Here is a 14,795-nt window from a genome sequence, read left to right on the forward strand (position 1 = left end):
TGAGAACAATCCATGACACTGGCAGGTCTCAGCTTTGCAAAGGGGGCAGTGCATGCTATAAATTCTGCAGGGTGCCCAAACTTTTGCAGACGCCATTTTTTTGTTTTCTGTTATTTTGAAAGTGTAAATGATGGAAATAAAATCTAATTTTTGTTGACATATTATAAGAATGTCTAATCTGTAATTTGATGCCTTTTGGAGATTTTTCCATCTTTCCTTGGCTTCTTTATGCACATTAATACAAATTTTTAGCTGGGGTGCCCAAACTTTCGATCCCCACTGTACATGTGATTTTGCATTTCCAGGTAAGGGGCGCGTGCACACCCTACCCATGCTGCCATTTGTGACTGCAGCTGTCAATCACCGGGTCCCGGCCGGTGATTATGCACCAGCATCCAGTGATTGCCAAGCATGTCCGACGGGAGGAGAACTGTTTGTAAACAAAACTGTTCTCCTCCCTGTCAGCTCGTGCACACTGCTTTGGATGGCACAGCACAGCCATCCAAAGCAGTGTGCTTACAGTGACACACAGGGACACAGCACATAGTAAAACAGCACAAAGTTAACCCTTTGAACACCCCTCATGATAACCCCTTCCTGCCCAGTGTCATTATTACAGTGTCAGTGCTTTTTTTTTAGCACTGATCACTGTATTGGTGTCACTGGGGATGTCAGTGACACCAAGCCAGTTCCCCTCAGTGTCAGAATGCCCGCTGCAGTCCCACTATAAGTCGCTGATCGCCGCCATTACTAGTAAAAATTAATACAAAAAGTTCAGTATCTATATGCTATAACTTTCACGTAAATCAATTAATTTATAAGTATTGCGATTTTTTTTTAGCAACGACATGTAACAGAATACATTTTTGCCTAAATTTATGATGAAACTTGATTTTTTTAAAATTTTTTACTGGACATGCTTAATAGCAAAAGTCAAAATTATTGTTTTTTTTTCTCAAAATTGTCGGTATCTTATTGTTATACGCAAAAAAAAAAATGCACAGGTGATCAAATACTACTGAAAGAAAGCTCAATTCATGGTAAAAAGATGACAAAAATTTCATTTGGGTGCAGCGTTGAATGACCGTGCAATTGTCAGTTAAAGTAACGCAGCGCCGTAACACAAAAAATGGCTTGGTCAGGAAGGGGGGTAAATCTTCTGGAGAGCAAGTGGTTAAAATTACCACCCATTGTGACATTCAGGGGATACTTTGTCAACTGTATTTTCAAAAACAACACAGTTGAAACAGTTTCTGAGTGGAAGCTACCTGACTTTCAAGTAGTTTGACTGGTTCCAATTGTCAATTCTTCTTTTTCTGGGGAAAACACTGAGGAGGTATTTATCAAAACTGGAGCAGTTTTTATGACAACCAATCAGCTTCTATCTTCAGCTTGTTCAGTTAAGCTTTGAAAATGAAAAATAGATGCTGATTGGTTACAATGTACAAATGCTCCAGATTCTGTTTGCTCCACTTTTGATAAATTTCAATCTGAAGTCTGACTGCAGTAATTATTTCTTAAAGTGGAACTAAACCCATCAGTTTGATTAAAAAAAAAGTTACATTCCTGGCATGCTGGGAATGCTTACTGTCACATTTGCTTCTGCTCTCAATCAGACTGTCAAACCATCAAATGGTCTGTGTCATACTTGATCAAACGCAGTATCATGGCAATTGCAGTTGAAAAAATGTGTAACTTGCAAGCAACAGATTACCAAAGAAATGTGTCTAAACAGGACAAAGTGTAACCAATAAAGGTATTTTTTTACAATAATAGGATCAATTACTGCATTGTTCTCTAATTCAGCAGCTAACATTTGTTATGTATTGTAAACCATAAAAATGTTTTCAAATGACCTCTGATAACACACCATTTAAAACAGAAAAACATACTAAGCAAGTATGGTTTGATGTCCATCACAAAGGCTAGGGGAGGCTCCAGTTTTGGACATTGTGGTTGGAAAAATGCTGCAGTTGTGCTCCCAAGAACACTCCTTGTTCCTTAGGGCAATTAATCTACTGGTGAAATCTGCTCTATGTTTCAGAAGCACTGACAGCCACTCCTGATGCACAGAGTGGGACCAGCTAGGAAACTAAATGCCCATTCGCATGTGGGCTGATTATGAAGAATGAAGCAATGCTTATTAATGCGCCTATGGCGTTTATGACAGCTTTTTTGAGGCATTTTTGTTGTGCTTTTGATGTGTTGAAAGAATCATCAAGATTGCTTGTTAAATGTCCATTAATGAAGGGTTGTTTTTCTAGTTGGAATTGCTTAAAGGGAAAGTGATGTAGATAGAGTGAATGATCTGCTTTGAGGCATGTTAATATTGTGGTGTGATAACAGGCATTTGTTTTTATTCTCTGCAAGATGAATTTGTATACTTTGATCTCTTTGACACTTGGCTTCATCCAAATCCCAGTCTAAGGATCATACCCACTTGGTGACTTGTTGCTAGATCTGTTTTTTTTTTTGTATGCGTCACAGTAGCTCAGGATACTGGGGTTGTATAATTCTGAGCACTGTTTCACCTCTTTTATGTGTACTGATACATTAATATTGGCCTTCATAACACTTCCTGGCACTGTCCCTTCCATGTACCACCACTTGCTGGCGAAGTCTCTTGATGGCACAAAAAGCGTTGCCACTGACAATAATGCTCAATGTCTTTGCTCCTGCCTGGCACTGTCAGCATTGCTGGCAGACTTGATGCTTTTGCCTGCACACATAAGCAAGTGGTGTTACCACATGGCTGTTCTGTGCAAACGGGAAGTGGCCGAGGCTGCCTTGTCCTAGTTCTCTATTATATCCTAGTGCATTCTGAGATTCAGAAATCTCCACTGTCTCTCCCCCAGTGCACAGCTAACACTTCAGAAATGCTTCACTAATACTGTGGTTAAGGTGCAGTTACAGTGTGTCACCATTGAATTGAATGGAGGCAGCGTTGATTACTCATGAAAGCGACATGCTGCTTGATTTTTAATCCAACACAACACTACTGTTGCTATGGTTACTGCACCGTGTGATGCCCTTTGTAAGGCATTGAAGAGCAATTATGAGGCTTTAAAAATTCTGCTTAAATGTCACTTAAACACGGGGTATTGATGCACATGTGAACATGCTCTTAACAGGTGTGACCATGCTCTTAACAGAGTCCCAGAGATTACATTAGGAGAGCTGATCTGAGCTGATGGGAAAGGGCTGCCAGTCCTCTGGATACATAGTCCATATATTAAATTGAGAACCACTCTAGGAGTAATCTGCAGAGCTCAACTGGCAAATTGACATTCAGGTCTTCCTCCGTGTCTTAGGAGCCCTGACTGTATGAATGAAGGTTGCAAACAGGTAACAGCAATTTGGCATCTTGATCTTTGGTGGCAGAGAACCTTGTTCTCTGGTACAGTATAACAACCACATATACAGTGCTCAACTCATAGTAACAGTTTGACACCTATATTAATAAAGTGATTCTAAAGGTTCTTTTTTTTTTGTAAAATAACAATCATATCCATACTTACCTGCTGTGTGCAGTGGTTTTGCACAGAGCAACCTGGATCCTCTTCTTCTCGGGTCCCCTGCAGGCTCTCCTGGCTCTTCTTGTCTGTTAGGTGCCCCCACAGCAAGCAATATGCCTCAGGAGTCAGTTACTGTAGTTGAAAATCATGATAGCCTGCAGGTCCTATCACTTAGACATGGTTTTAATCAGGCATCACTAAATGGCGGACCACAGTCCAGATGCAGACTTAGCCACTGTTTCATCCGGACCAGGTCATGCCATTCAGGAGCTGCTTCTTTCCCCCCATCCTCCACTGCTGTTATAACAGCAGAGCAGACAACAGGAGGCTGAACATTTCTGGAGCGAGTGCGGAATAACAGCACAGTATTGAACAGATTGCGGGAGCAGGAGCTGTCATAACATTTCTGGATCGGATGTGGGAAGCACAGCACAGCATTGAATAGAGCATGGGAGCTGCCGGGGTTAACTTTTTAAATTAACCAGTGGCTGATTGGAAGCAGGGCAGTCCTAGCAGCCAATCACCTGCTGGTTAATACAAAAAGTTAACCCCACAGCTCCCGTGCTCTATTCAATGCTGTGCTGTGCTTCCTGCATTCGATCCAGAAATGTTATGACACTCCTATGCCTACTCTTGCTCTCTGTTTAACACTGTGCTGTTATTCCACACTCGCTCCAGAAATGTTCTGTCTCCTGCTGTCCACTCTGCTGTCTGCTCTGCTGTTATAACAGCAGCAGAGGATGGGGGGAAAGAAGCGGCTCTGTTCAATGATGTGTTTTGCTTCTCACACCTGATCTAAAAATGCTATTGGGGGTAGTGTTGTGGTGGGGGTATGTGAATGGGCAGAGGACAGTACTGTGGGGTAGATATGTGAAGTGGGGGGTGGGGTAGATGTAAGGAAGGCAGAGTATACTACTGGGTGGGTGTGAATGGGTCACTACTGTGTGTGTATGCGCGCGTGTGTGTGTGTGGGGGGGAGTGTTAATGTGAAAAGGGCAGAGAACACTACTATTGGGGAGGTGGGATTTGTGATGTGAGGGGGTGGGGCAGTGCTGTTGGGAGAGATGTGGGGAGGGGGGGGCAATGCTGTGGGGAGGGTGATGTAAAGGGGGGGCAGTGTTGTGGGGGATGTGAAGGGGGCACAGTTCTAGGGGTTATGTGAAGGGGCAGAGGACAGTACTGTAGGTGAGAGATGTGAAGGGGCAGAGGACAGTAGTGTTGAATTGAAGGGGTGATGATTTGAAAGGGGGTTGAGGACTGCTGGAAATAATGGGGATGTACTGTAAAGGGGTGGGTGGGGGTGATGTGCAGGGGGTCTGAGAACACTACTGTGAAGGTGCAACTGATGTGAAGTGAGGGAGTGTTACATGGGGGGGGGGGGGGGACTGAGGACACTGAAGTATAGGGCTTGTGATATACAGTAGAAGAGGGCTGAAAAAAATGCAGTTCGGATCTCTGTTGGAAGAACATTTTACTGGTCGGACCTCCATGAGTTTTAATTCAGTACCCCTGGTTTAGATGTTTCCCATTATGCCTACACTGCCTAGCAAGTGCATCTATTAGTATGACTGACTTGTTGCTTACTCCCCAGCAAGATATAATGTATGAGGTATAGGACAGTCACATTACAGAGGAGACAAATACTAGAAAAATGCCACAATAAATAGGTAGATCACCCCTATGTAATGACTCTCTGACTCATCATATGTAAAGCTGTGGGTTATAACCGAAGAAAACTGTAGCATAAAAAAACAACCATAAGGGAAGGCTGTGAAGTAACAGTTTTAGATAAACCCAGGCAGAGTAGTTCAAAATACAAAAAATTATTTATTATAAATCTCACAATAAGGTGAAACTTTGCAAGGTGAAAAAACACACACCACAAAAATTAAAAGAATCAACAATCCAGATTTCTATATCCACTGGCAACTATAGTGTACCAACCATCACGAATATACTCTAATCAATATAAAGTAATCATTACCCTGTAAAGGAATCACAAATCAATTCAATAATTAACTTTGTAATAAGCAAAAGATAAATCATCAACATCATGAAAGTAACCGTGTTAGATGGAAAAATAGGTAGGCATCTGAATGATATGGGTTCCTATCATCCTATGAATAGAAAGTACTGAGGATCATATACATAATCCAGAGGAACAAAAATCAGTCAGTCCCGTATCCATATATATATACAACATAAAGGTCAAAAATGATGTTGTAAGGCAATCGTTAGAGTCTTCAAGGACTGCAGGAAAAAACATGCCAATTCCAGCGGATGTACAAGTTGTCATGGATATTAGACTTTAGGTTAAAAAAACAAAAACAAAAAGTAAACCATTGACATCATAGGTAATGACCTAGTTGGAGGTGAAAATGTAGATGGGAATCTGAGTGATATAGGTTCCAATTATCCTATACATAGGAAATACTGAGGATCATATGTCTAGTCCACAGGAACACAATTCAGTTAATACAGTATCAGGGAAAATATAACATAGAGGTCAGATATGATGTTGTAAGGCAATCATTATACATTAATCATGTGCTGAAAATCAGAGATTGCAGGAAAAAACATGTAGGTTCCCGCAGAAGTACAGGTGATTGTAGATGTTAGGCTTCTGATGACATGAGGATATGAGCAGAATAGCATATTGGAGATATGGAGGCAGTTCCAGTTGAAAACATACACTGCAAGAGTGTAATTGTGTCACTCACCAGTGATGTATCTGACACTTCATGACTTGGTGGTGGATAAAAGATCTTGAATGTACCTCTGTCCATTGTTGACTGCTATGCTGTTCCCCATGGAGGCCTTGAAGTTGTCCCTGGGATTACTTTGGTGCAGGGAAATGGATATTGTAGAGCCAATGAAGCCATGTGTATGCGGTTTCAATTCCAATCCAGTGTACTCACATGTCTGTGAGAACGCCTGTGGACATTGCTTCCGGGTGTGATGATGTCATTACGTGTCACGTTTTGTCTGCCAATCACCGCAGACTTCGTCAGAACAAGTAGGGGTCTATGGGGTGCTGCTTATATGTCAAACAATGATCATATAGCTCCCTCTATTATTAAATTGTCATTATTACAAAATAAAACCAATTTAAAACCAAGATAAATGTGTCCTTGTGTTTTGCTCCCCTATAGCGATTGCTTCACAACATCATTTTTGACTTTTATGTTGTCTATATATGGATACGGAACTGACTGATTTTTGTTCCTCTGGATTATGTACGGTATATGATCCTCAGTACTTCCTATTCACAGGATGATAGGAACCCATATCATTCAGATGCTTACTTATTTTTCCATCTAACATGGTTACTTTCATGATGTTGATGATTTATCTTTTGCTTATTACAAAGCTAATTATTGAATTACTTTGTGATTCCTTTACAGGGTAATGATTACTTTCTATTAATTAGAGTATATTCGTGATGATTGGTATACTATAGATGCCAGTATAAAACAACATGCAGCACTGAGATGGATAGTAATTATCATAAATTATTACTAATAAAATATATGTAAAAAAACCCGTATAATATACGCATGTATATAGCGTCTCTAAATATCAGAAGAAATTAATTGATTAAACAGCATTCCGAAACTGTGCAAATATGTGGTATGAACGTGACAGTCTTTCAAAAGATCAGGGTAGCAATGGTGACATTGGTGGTAGATATAGGTGTAGATTGCACTAACCAGATAGCGCTTATTAATGCGCATAAGATTGATGATACATAGGTCATCTAAAGTTAGACATCTAGGATTCGGATCATCCGATGGGCAGCAACAGGAATTGCAGCGTATCAGCCACGTTTCCAGATACTTGAGATGCGGTCAAAATCCACCAGAGGGAGCCAACGATCAGGATGTCATCAAAGGTCTTTAGCCCAGCATCAAGGTGTATGTAGTGCAAACGAAATCCACCAGAGGGAGCCAGCAGTTAAGATGTCATCCAATGGTCTCCTTTTAAAAGGCAGGCTCATAGGGAAATGAGCCCAAGCACAAAGAATGCCATAGTGCAACACTGCTTTATTATGATGAATATCAATGAAAAGAATATCACTTACACTTTCAAATGCCTTTTGGCACCTAGCCAACTGAAGAGTCCACGTGGTAGGGTCACTGAGAGCAACTTCCTGACATGTTTCGTGCTATAACACGTTCTCCTTTGAGAACGTGCTATAGCACAAAACATGTCAGGAAGTTGCTCTCAGTGACCCTACCACGTCGAGAACGTGTTATAGCACGAAACATGTCAGGAAGTTGCTCTCAGTGACCCTACGACGTGGAGAACGTGTTATAGCACGAAACATGTCAGGAAGTTGCTCTCAGTGAAGTTGCTACCATATGGACTCTTCAGTTGGCTAGGTGCCAAAAGGCATTTGAAAGTGTAAGTGATATTCTTTTCATTGATATTCATCATAATAAAGCAGTGTTGCACTATGGCATTCTTTGTGCTTGGGCTCATTTCCCTATGAGCCTGCCTTTTAAAAGGAGACCATTGGATGACATCTTAACTGCTGGCTCCCTCTGGTGGATTTCGTTTGCACTACATACACCTTGATGCTGGGCTAAAGACCTTTGATGACATCCTGATCGTTGGCTCCCTCTGGTTGATTTTGACTTCATCTCAAGTATCTGGAAACGTGGCTGATACGCTGCAATTCCTGTTGCTGCCCATCAGATGATCCGAATCCTAGATGTCCAACTTTAGATGACCCATGTATCATCAATCTTATGCGCATTAATACGCGCTATCTGGTTAGTGCAATCTACACCTATATCTACCACCAATGTCACCATTGCTACGCTGATCTTTTGAAAGACTGTCACGTTCATACCACATATTTGCACAGTTTCGGAATGTTGTTTAATTAATTAATTTCTTCCGATATTTAGAGACGCTATATACATCCGTTTATTATACAGGTTTTTTTTACATATATTTTATTAGTAATAATTTATGATAATTACTATCCATCTCAGCGCTGCATGTTGTTTTATATATCATATTCAGAAGGTTCTGAGGTCATTACCTTTCATGCTAGCAGCTCCATTCGCTTAGATCTAGCGCTCGTTTTCGTCTATATATTTTTATAGTTGCCAGTGAGTATAGAAATCCGGATTGTTGATTCTTTTAATATTTGTGGTGTGTGTTTTTTCACCTTGCAAAGTTTCACCTTATTGTGAGATGTATAATAAAGAATTTTTTGTATTTTGAACTACTCTGCCTGGATTTATCTAAAACCGTTACTTCACAACCTTCCCTTATGGTTGTTTCGTTATGCTACATTACAGAGGAGACCTAGAGTAGGTAGGGAAAAGTACTCAGAAGAGGATGCTGCAGATGGACAAGAGCAGCAGTTAGGAGGATAATGGAGGAAGATCACAGGAATTGTAAAAGGAGGCTGTGACAGACCCAACTGGGACAGGGGCTTTTGGAGGGGACTAGGTGCTAGCCTTCTGCCTACTGATTATGGTCCATGGAGAGAGCAGATTATTCTCTAATGATGGACAACAATGTGATGAACGCTGAGAGTGAGGCTTAGATTAATTCTCTGCATAAAGACAATAATCTTCTCGTCGGGAGTGGATGGAAAGATGTAATAATAAGCTTGTACAGGTTAATGGTCATAGGAAATATGGTGGCCCTCATGTGGACTGGGTTGGAGAAGCTCCTCTATGTGGAACAGAGATATTTATCAACCATCTCCTTCAAGAAATCTATGAAGATAAACTAATTCCACTTTTCAGATTGTTGGAATATTGTATGAGTTTTGTCTTGTGATAGACAGATTATACAAGTGAAAGCAAACACCTGAAAGACAGCATGTGTAATGGACTTTGTGTATTCAAGGGTGGATTTGTTGCTGGGCTGTCTGTGGTGTGCTCCCTGATTAATCAAAGCATTGTCCTGGGTGCCTGGCTGTTGATTAGCTTACTGTTAACTGTTGGCTGTACTGTTGTAATCAAGCTCTTACCTAATCAGTGTTGGATGTTTATCCCAAAGTGTAATATTTGTTGTATTGTTCATGAGGGGATGAGCCCTATTTCTGAACTGTATAAAAACCTGTCTTTTCTGTTCAATAAAGAGTTCCTGTTTGGCATCTAAGCTAGTCTCATCTAATCTTGGGTGCAATGCCCGGCTATAATACCTTGGTCCTGTGTCCCAGTGGTGAGGAAGTGGATCTCTGATGGAATCACCCAATCTGGGTGACAGGCGTTCTGTCACAGAGGCATAGTATATGGAAACGTCCAAAAGAAATGGAAGGCTGTGCAGGGCCACTAGAGGGTCAGAAACATGCCATACAAGATGGGCCACTAATAAGGGAAGATAGTTGCTGGACAGGGTGGGATGCTGAGGAATACCTCTCAATCTTGTGTCCAAACAGGCATAGAGGGGTTGATTTACTAAAACTGGAGAGTGCAAAATCTGGTGCAGCTATGCATAGAAACTAATCAGCTTCCAGTTTTTTGGTCAAAGCTTAAAGAAGCATTCCAGGCAAAATTATTATTTTCCCATTCATTGGGGCTGTGCCCACACTGCATGGGTTGAATGCTCCTTTTTGTCTAGGGGCTGGGAAAGCAAAGATATACTTGCCTAATCTGCTGACCCTCTGAGCGCAAGACCCATCCCCACCACTCCTGACCCCCTGCACACTAGTGGTCTTGTGACTGGGCTGTTCCTGACGTTATCACCCCCATAGACCAGCTCTGGACATGAGGATGGCAGGAACAGTCCACCACTGAGCGCGGGGGAGTGCAGTTTTCCAGAGGATCGGAGGAATGAGTAAGTACAGCTTTTCCCTGAGCACCTGGACAAAATGAGCACTTAACCCATGCAGTGTGGGCACAGCCCTACCGCATGGGAAAATAAAAGTTCTACTTTAATTGAACAAGCTGAAATTAGAAGCTGATTGGCTATCATGCTCAGACCAGATTTTGCACTCTCCAGTTTTAGTAAATCAACCCCATTGTCTGGAGTTGAGGTGGGTGGGGTGGCAATGCACAAGAGATCACTTCCGCCTGGCAGTACCAGGGTCGTTGGTTCAAATCCCAACCACGGCACCACCTGCCTGGAGCTTGCATGTTCTCCCTGTGTCTGCGTGGGTTTCCTCCGGGTACTCCGGTTTCCTCCCACACTCCAAAGACATGCTGGTAGGTGAATTGGCTCCTGTCTAAATTGTCCATGTGTATGTATGAATGTGAGTTAGGGACCTTAGATTGTACGCCCCTTGAGGGTTAGGGACTGATGTGAATGTACAATATATATATATATATGTAAAGCGCTGCGTAAAATTGACGGCGCTATATAAGTACCTGAAATAAATAAAATAAATACATCCATGTTCCCTAAAAATCTGTCTCTTACCGTTAAGTGACAAAAAGAAATGGAGCAAAATCATTTCCATACCCCATGCATTGGGAAAAAGCAAGACAAGGCAAAAGGCTTTGTTCTATAACAGGTCATTTCACACCACTGTACTGCAGAGGTGCGAGCTAAAAAAAATTACAGGAAACTGCACTGTACCATGCTGTGGCTAGCAGAGCCTAATACAATGTCGTTTATCACATTTCAGCAAGATTATGGCAAAAAAGAGGTGAAAAAGTAAACAGTGCGTTCAGTGCAGCTGTGTATAAACAAGCCCTAAATTTAATTATGAAGGTACATGCCTGTGGGCTAATGTATTTTGTGTGCTTTTCTACTTGGAGAGTCAGAAGCCTGTAAAAAGCATGTTCAGATATCTGATATGTACATTGTTGTTCTGGGACAGCTACCAAGGCCATAAATTACGCTTTTATACTGGATGAACAATAAAAAATGATTTGATTCCCCCATGCACACACCAAGTGTGTGGATGGGGGAATCCCTCGCATGAAGCAATTATATTCTGACAGTGGGGGAGAGTTCCCTGCCATCACAATACAATGATCAGTGTTGCCAGACATAGCCCGAGGCGCTGATCGAGCGGGAAAAAAAAACCAGCCTGTTCTACAGAAGTCAACCAAGAGATTGAGGTCTGTATAACCAGACTGCCCTTACATGGATCAAAATTTTGATCCATCTATGGCCTGCTTAATTTACTAAGTTGTAAAGCCAGGATAAATTATAGCAAACCTGTAGCATGCAGCCACAAAAGTCAGCAATAGCAACTATCAGATTGCCATTATTATTATTATTAATATACAGGATTTATATAGCGCCAACAGTTTTCGCAGTGATTTACAAAATAAAGGGAGACAGTACAATTTTTTTTCAATCAGATCATCTTTATTAAGCTTTTCTTTCTCTTTTCCATTTTCACAAAACATACACACAGTTCACATTAATCATACTTTTGGCTCCAGTTTTCTTAATATTTAAATATTTTATAGCCTACAATATATACTGTACATGTACTGTATATTTATCAACAGACAAGGGCTCCATTCGCAATCTTGAAGCCCAATCCCTTCAAACATCTTAAATTATATTATTTACAACAAATAATTATTAAGTGTTTTTCCCATTATTTAAATACACAATTTATTTAAGACTATCCAAATACCTGAGAGATTCTCCACATTTTCCCCCAACTTTCATTTACTTGTTAACTATTCAGTTTTCCAAGTGTAGTATATCCTTTCATCCCTATTTATATTTATGACAACCCCATTCTTTCCATCCATTCATTTTTACTGTCTTTAATTCCTCAACTACTAATGTATTACCCACCATATTATTAAGAGTGTCCAATACACAAGTCAGTATCTGACTAGCTCAGCACATCTCCACATCATATGCACCAGCTTCCCAACATCCTTTTCACATCGTGGACATAGAGAAGTTTCCCTCTTATGTCACTTAAAAAGTTTCTGGGGGGGATATAATATGTCCGATGTATAATGAACAATTGAGAAGGTCTCTGAGATGCAGAAAGGGAGGCTTAGCTTCCTGCGTTTTTTTTAACTTTTATGTGTGAATTGCGCTTTTTCCAGATATGCATACAGATTATAGTGTTCAGTCGTTTAAAGAGAGACATAGGGAGCCACACCGGAGCATTATGTAAAGCAGGCATCACTAAATGGCAGACCTAGCCACTGTTTCATCCGGACCCAGTCACACCGTTTAGGAGCCGCTTCTTTCCCCCCATCCTCTGCCACTGTTATAACAGCAGAGTGGACAGCAGGAGACGGAACAATTCTGGAGCAAGTGTGAACAAACAGCACAGTATTGAACAGATCGCGGGAGCAGGAGCTGTGATAACATTTCTGGATCGGATGTGGGAAGCACAGCACAGAATTGAATAGAGCGTGGGAGCTGCCGGAGTAAACTTCTTAAGTACATATTTGGACCCTAATTTTAATAAAAGGCTACATTTGATTGATTTTAGTAAAGTAAAAAAAAGTTATTCTGCGACAGATGAAATCAATTCCATGTACCATGAATTTTGCTGCATAGTATTCCAGCAGTATGTAAATTCGAGAAGTAGCACATGCAATGCTGGTCTTTGAAGGTTTTTTGGTTACATTTTTATATGGATAAAGGCAGGTGTGTACAACAATGCATTGTAGTTTCATATCTTTGCAACTTTGTAGAATCTAATCTTAAAATCTAAAATTATAGAGCTAAAGCCCCCAAACGTGTAAGTTTATGTGCTTCATGAAAATGTAGCAAGCACCAGTCAACCACACCAAATATGAAAAAAAGCACTCAAAAATATTTTTAATAATGAATAACATTACTTCTGCCTGGCTTCATGTGTTCTAACGGAAGTAGAGACATTATAATGAGTAACATCAAAGGTTGATGAGTGCCACATATAGCTCACGAGCCACTAGCTGAAGTATTGCATGCACTAGGAGAGTTTTAAAATAGATCATACTTGTAGCACTTAACTACTGTCATATTATCAAAAAACATTCAAAATGCTGAAGCAATGCATTGGCATATGGTGTTTTTTTCATTCCCTGTCTATGCGAATAAGTCCTGGGCAGGGGCGGACTGACCATTTGGAAACTTGGGCACTGCCCGAGTGCCTGGGGTCAGTAGGGGGTCCCATGAGATGCCCCTGTTACCTTTTTCATAGGCTTTTTTGAGTTTGGACAAGGACACAGGGGCTCCATGATCCTCAATTGCCCGGGGGCCCCATGAGTTGTCAGTCTGCCCCTGGTCCTGGGTTTTTGGTAGTTCAGTCTATGTGTAAAAATAACTAGAAATTAACTTTGAAAGACCAACAAATAATGGTTAAATGAAAGAGTAACATGTAGCAGAGATTTTTTGTTGATGGCTGTACTGGGCTTAAGTTCACTGGTCTTCAATGATTAATCTTAGGTGAGTTTGGTAATGAGCCTGAGTTTTCTAAAACTCACCCCTGTAGCATAGTCTTAACCACTTGAAGAAAAGGCCTATTCTGACACTTTTTTGTCTGCATGTAAATATCTGTATTTTTTTTTGTGCTAGAAAATTATGTAGAAACCCTAAACATATGTCTTTTTATGCAAAGGCACTAGAGCATAAAATGGTGGGTTTTGAAATTTTTTTATGTCACACAGTATTTGCACAGTGGTTTTTCAAACACAATTTAAAAAAAAACACTTTAATGAATTTTAATGCACAAAAACACAATTTAATACACAGTTGCTTGTTACGCCGAGTAAATAGATACCTAACATGTCATGCTTTAAAATTGTACATGCTCGTTAAATGGTGCCAAACTACGGTACTTAAAAATGTCCATAGGCGATGCTTTAAAGACCTTTACAGGTTACATGTGTGGTGCGATCACCATTTATGTATCATCTTTGTACGCGAGCACGATGGGACGGGGCGCTTTAAACATTTTTTATATTTTGTTTGAAGTTTTTTTTATTTTTACACTGTCTCTTTACTTTTTTTTCTGATCACTTGTATTGCTACTTTATGGTTGAACTAGATGGGCTTCTGTCTTTTTTTAGCTAGACTATGTAAACATCTTGACAATAATAATAAGCCGTGACAGGTACTCTTTACAGAGACATTTGGGATCTATTAGACCCCAAATGTCTCCTCTGCCATTAAAAGTATTGGATCAAACTCAGATCAGTTCAATATGATGCTTTTCTAAGACAAAAATGGCTTGTTTACTCACTGCCGAAACCAGAAGTGACAAAATACTCACTTTCGGTTTCTCATACCATAGAGATAATCAGGAAAGATTCGGTCCCAAGTCACCTCTATGGTAAGCCGTCAGAACTTCCGGCTTCAGTCCCGGGCTCCCTGTTGGAATCGAAGAGCCCAGAAGGG

General features: G+C 40.7%; 1 protein-coding gene across 4 annotated transcripts in view; it reads left to right on the plus strand.

Moving 5' to 3' along the window:
- The window catches only part of RECK (reversion inducing cysteine rich protein with kazal motifs), a 449,691-nt gene that overhangs the window by 393,849 nt on the left and 41,047 nt on the right, over window positions 1-14,795 (plus strand). The gene's annotated exons all lie outside the window — the stretch shown is intronic.

This window comes from Staurois parvus, unplaced genomic scaffold (genome assembly GCF_062004578.1).
Source record: "Staurois parvus isolate SC_StPar_1 unplaced genomic scaffold, SC_StPar_1.0 ptg000974l, whole genome shotgun sequence".
NCBI lineage: Eukaryota > Metazoa > Chordata > Amphibia > Anura > Ranidae > Staurois > Staurois parvus.